The sequence below is a fragment of the Homalodisca vitripennis genome, chromosome 2 (genome assembly GCF_021130785.1).
Source record: "Homalodisca vitripennis isolate AUS2020 chromosome 2, UT_GWSS_2.1, whole genome shotgun sequence".
NCBI lineage: Eukaryota > Metazoa > Arthropoda > Insecta > Hemiptera > Cicadellidae > Homalodisca > Homalodisca vitripennis.
The window spans coordinates 180674763-180680877 of NC_060208.1; positions in this window are offsets into that span (position 1 = coordinate 180674763).

Below are 6115 nucleotides of genomic sequence, written 5' to 3' on the forward strand. Positions count from 1 at the left end.
GGAAGTTAGCAAATTCACATTCGTCAGCATTAGCCCTCATATTTTTGGTGAGTTTGAAAAGACAATATAGAGATGAAAATTTAATTGAGTTCTGTACTGTAGCAGCTCTTATTGGGGTAAGGTACAACTGGCAATATTTGCGGGAAATCTCCTCCTAGGATGATGATTTTCTACCGAATGGTACATTGTTACCCATTGTATCTTTTAATAGTTGATTAATACACATTAAGGAATGTTTGTTGGCCATAGGTGGCTTATCCCAGATGATGACGGCTTCTTTACCATTAACTTTTAAACTGGGTACAGAATGTCCATGTAAATTTAGTGGTAATTTTAATCAGCCATCATTTGCATTAGTTAGCCATCAACTCGAATCTCCTCTGTAGTTTCTTTCATAGTTTCAGGTAAATGATCAAAAGTAAGTAAATCAGATGACAGAGAGGAACCATGCAATTTTAGCGTTTCTGAAGTGTTTAGCTAAGCTAACTGAGAGCCTTGGTCGTGTAAGAGATAAGGAAACTTGAGACATTGCCTCTCTGAAGAGATTCCATAAATGAAGGAATTTGATGGACTCAGAAATACATATGTAGGCAAATAACTGTTTAAACTAATATGAGATTTGAAAGGAAGAAGTCTCTTCTAAAGCATGCTGCTATTCTACGTCATCCCATATCAATCCTCGGGCAGTGGCAGTTGCTTTAAAAGTAGGGTGTCATATTTTTAAAGGTATATTCAAAGCTTGTCACTACTACATGAAGCAATAATAGACAGATGGTACCGCTCTGAATCAGAAGGTGAGACAATGTACATTCGCCCTATTGCTTTTGTATAAAGTTACGTTTATGCCATTAATCTTTACTCCATACAAAGTGGACTGGTAATTCAGGATAAATGTAAGGACTTCTTGTAGTAGGGTTGCTGTTCACTTGAACCATGCCATTTGAAATAAAATGCCCCCCCCCAGCTAAAAGGGAAGTCTGAAAGTAATTACATTTTTTAAATAGTAGACTAAAATATCCATTTTAGCTACTTACAGATCTGAAAGGATTCTACAGAGAATCGGCTATTATTACAGTTAAACTTTTAATAATCTGCCCATTTATTTGTAATATAAGAAATACTTATTGCCCTTGGTAAGTTTTGTGGATCATTCAGCTAATTTATTAAAACATTCTACACCTTAATATTATCTTTTTTACAAATAAATCATGTTTTTTTTACTCAGGATAAGATGAGGATTTTAAATTTGTATTGGTTTCTGTAGCACATTAAATTAGGAACCCGCGATATTTAATGATGTTTTTGCAAAAACCATAGGCCTATAAAAATACAATCATTTTATGTTTTCCTAGTCTATTTTCACTTTTATCCATATACATAAAAACAAAAAACCACTGACTGATTCATTACAAAATCTACCTATTAGGTGCTCGTTAAGAAACGAGTTTGACAATTTTGTAGTCAAATCAAGGAATTCCAACGAAAAACCGTGATATTTTAATGAGAATTGTTATCACATTCAGAGTTGTTAAAACATTAAAATTGCAATTTGGGTCAACATTAGTTCAGTTGCTCAACACTTGAATAATTCCAGTTGAATCCTATATTTACGTTCGTGACGAATTTTTGTCATGCCATCGAAGTTGGCAGTAAGAGTCATGACAACTCTTAGGAAGCCGCAATACCTATTCATTACATCACAAACTCTCCGCAAATATTTGGAGCTGGCTCTTAAAAACCCAAACGCATTCTGAAACTAATGTGGACATACGTGATCACTGGTAACGTTTAATCCTAAAATTGTCGCGGAGCTACAATGTAGACGTTTTGACCAGTAGCGTAGCCAGAAATTACGTTCGGGGGGGATCCGAAACCGGGGGACGTTTTGTGTGTTATTTGCCAATGAGTTCACTGGTAAAAGGTAAATACCAAAAATGTGGGCTTTAGTAACTACACCTTACAGAAAGTGAAAAGATGTAATAGGCAAATTCAACTGTCACAGCAACTCTAGTACCACAAATTTTTTTGTATGGCTACAGAAACTTTACGAAGTTCGATTCTGGCCGAGTAGAAGGCACCAAAGTGATGTTGGATTCACTGGATAAGAAAGAAAAAAACAAAATAGAGCTCTTCACTCAAGCGTATAATTGACACAACTACAGTATATTCTGTGGAAAAAATGAAATACCCCTTCGGGGACATTGGGTCACTGACGGCCGAAAACCCTTTAGAAAAGGAGGTAATTTTCGAGCGTTGCACTGGGTACGGATCAAACTAACGGTCGGAAAATGCACCGGAAAAACTGTACTGATTAGAAGTTTTGGCTACTTTGGATTTCACTGATTGAGGTATTTATGAATGAGTTATAATGACAATTTTTTGTATCATTACACAGTAGACGAGTTAATAATTTATCGGAATAAAATAAAAAAAAATCACTTTCGGTCGGAAATAAAATACAACTGAAAAACTCTAATGATTAGAACTTCAACTACTTCGGACTTCAGTTATTGAGGTAAACGTGGTATTTTTGATTGCGTTAGGACGACGATTTTTTTTGTTATCATTAAACTGTACTCGACTAACCTATATAATTATCGACAAAAAATCACTTCCGGTCAGTAAATACCGAAGAAAAGCTCTCTACAGATTAAAATTTTGACGATTTTGGATTTCACTGGTTGAGTGGTTGAGGTAAAAGTGGTACTTATAATTTTGTTAGGACATTGATTTTAGGTATTAATTCAACGCCTACTATTAAATATATAATTATCGAGAAAAAAAAAAACAAAAATAATCACTTCCGACCGGAATATACTAAGGAAAATGAAATAATACCTCAGTCAGTGAAATCCAAAGTAAGTCGGAAACTTCTTATCAGTAGAGCTTTTCCTCGGTATTTTCCGACCGGAAGTGATTTTGTTGTTTTTTGTTTCTCGATAATTATATACGTATTAGTCGGCGTTGAATTAATGCCTAAAATTAACGTCCCTAACATAATTGAGGGCTCTAACTGCAAAAGTCACATTCTCCAATTTTTTTCGAAATTGACTTTTGGGTATATTCTAATTATATTCATAGCTTTGCACATATTGATCTAAGAGTTTTAAAGCAAAACTAACAGTATCCCACTTTATTTTAACGGTGAAAATTACGTTTGTTTTCAAAACTCACATTCTCCAAAGTCTTTGAATGCAAAATTCACATTCTCCATTTCAGCCAATAGGAAGGCTTGTTTGAGTCACGTGACACTGCACCCTGTATCGTCTGTTTTGCTAATGTTTTGTAAGTAGGAAGTCAGTGTAGTGGTGTACTGTTTCTGTTTTTATGCGTTAAATTAGCATTAAAAAATGGATATTAGTGTAAGACCAAGTGATAAAAGTAAAAGGAGAGAAACACCCAGGAAGAAGGTTCGAGCACCAAACCACTGGAAAAGAGCCCAGGCAAAAAAGAAAAGGTAACCAAAACCTTCATACATAACCTCTATGTTCATAACCTATTTGCCATGTTTCAAAGACCGGGTTAATTAAGAAATAAAACTTTTTATTGCATAAATATTTACTTATTTAACTATATTTAACTTACGTACCGGTCTGAGGCATAGCTTTTGGATGCTTGTCATTCTCTAGGCGTATGCAATTTTAGCAAATAGGACTTAGGCCTTTGTTACTTTTGACACGAAATGCTAATATATCATTGTGGTTCTCTGAGACAAGAAAAATAGAAATAATTGCTGAATAAAATGTTAGAATCAGCATATTATTTTTATTTTTTTGTTTTCAGATATGCACCGAAGGGTTTTCCGGATTTTCCTACGTGTAACCACACCAAAGGCGCCCTACTTTGCCGATCATTGACAGCCCAGGACATAAAGAAGATTTCATTCTGCTTTTTATAAGGAACATGATAAAATATACCAAGACAACTTTGTTCTAAAGCATATAACAATGAACGTGATAAAGCGAAGAAGACCCAAAAACCAAAAAATATTAAAAAACAAGCTAGAGCAAAATATTTCATAACAAACCGTGAGAAGAAAATGGTTCCGGTGTGTTTGGGTACTTTTCTGAGGGCCTTAAATATTTCCAGATTTAGAATTAATAAAATTGCTGACGCGGTTTTATTACAAACATGAAATGCCGAAGGAGAGGAGAGGCGGTGACACTACTTGGTAACAGATTTGTGGCTAAAAAAGAAAGTATTATGACGTTTATTAATAGTTTAAAGTGCAGTGAAACTCATTACTGTACAAACAGAAGTGGCCGGAAATATTTGCCTGCAGAACTAAATATAAAGAAGCTCTGGCGAATGTATCAGACCAATGCGGAAGATCACCTTAAAAGTGAAAGACAGTTATTTTAGATATATTTTTAATAGAAAATACAACTTGGGATTCGGATCACCTAGGGTGGACGTATGTTCTACTTGCCTAGAATTGGCAGAAAAAATAAAGTCGACAAAGAGTGATGCCGAGCGAAACATGCTTCTTGTTGAGAAACGGGTCCACAAGCTACGATCACAAGCATTTTACGGTTTGTTACAAGAAGACCGTGAAGATCTCCTAATATTATCTTTCGATTGCCAAAAAAAATCAACCTCTACCTAAACTTCCGGATCAGTCCTCCTACTACACCCGTCCAGCTATATTTAAATAATTTTTGTGTTGTAAAGGGCCATTCAAAATCCAAACTTGACAAAGATAATGTAAACAGCTTACACGTGGACAGAGAATGAGTTTTCTAAGGGATCCAATGAGATTTCATCCTGTTTTATATGACACTTTGAATTCTATTGATCTGACCCCCTACATGACTGTTCGACTTATTAGCGACGGGTGTGGGGGGTCAAAATAAAAATTCAATTTTAATCACTATGGTGTGCTCATGGTTTGTCAATGCACCTGATAACATCAAGGAGGTACAGTTAGTTTTCCCAATGACAGGTCATAGTTTTATCCCCCCAGATAGGGTGTTTGGCAATGTCGAGAAGGAGATAAAGCGATGTGAAGTAATTGTAAGCCCACAGGAGTACATTGACATCATAGGGAAATTTTTGCTACAGTGAAAAAACTTGGGCGTTGATACTGTGAACCTTGATTGGAAATCTGAGGTGGAGCAACACATACGCAAGACAAGTACATGGCATTTTGGTATCCAGTCTTGTAGGCGGGTCTACTTTACTAAGGAGAGTAATGGTAACAATGAAACGGTTTTGGTACAAGGAGAATGTACCTATCGCCTAAAAGCAAATCCTGAACAAGCAGCAAGAAGTATAGTAAAAAGAGGGAGAAGCCTTAACAACATAAGACCAGTGACTATTGTTAAAGGTAACAGTGTTGGAAAGGAAGAAAAAAAAAAAGGCTGATGTAAACACTCATCTACTAAAACATTATGGAAATGAATGGCGACAGAATGAATCCCTGGAGTTTTTTTTAGACATGTATTAGATGACCCTTGAAGTGGAAGTAATTGGTGACGATGAGGAAGGTTGCCAACGAGCCGAAGAGATGCCTTGTTACCAAATTTAAAATACTGTACAGAAGTCCTAAATGAATAGGCAATAAAACTTTGGTTCTCTGATTTCTTCATTTTATGAGTTTTAATACCGTACCTTATAAATCCCCAGTAATTATGTCAAGCATATTAATTTATTACTATTTTCTTGTCTTTGAAAGCCTACAATGTTTGGTGTCAAAAGTAACAATCTCCATATCGGATTATTGCAAAACTAACATTCTCCAGTTTGAGAATACAAAACTCACATTCTCCCAAAGTTTAAAAAGGCATTTTTCACTATGTTAGAGTGCTTTTATATACAAAAAATGTTGTAAATCTAATTCGATGGAATGCCAACTCTAAGAACATATAATGGTTACCAAGGTTACTTTATTTATAATGCAAGTAGCAGTTTTTTGCTATTTTCGTAAAATTTTAAAAAAAGTGGAGAGTGTGACTTTTGCAGTTAGAGCCCTCAATTCTAAGTACCACTTTTACCTCACCACCACTCAACCAGTGAAATCCGAAATCGTCAAAACTTGAATCTGTAGAGAGCTTTTCTTCGGTATTTACCGACTGGAAGTGATTTTTTTCTCGATAATTATATAGGCGCAGTGTAC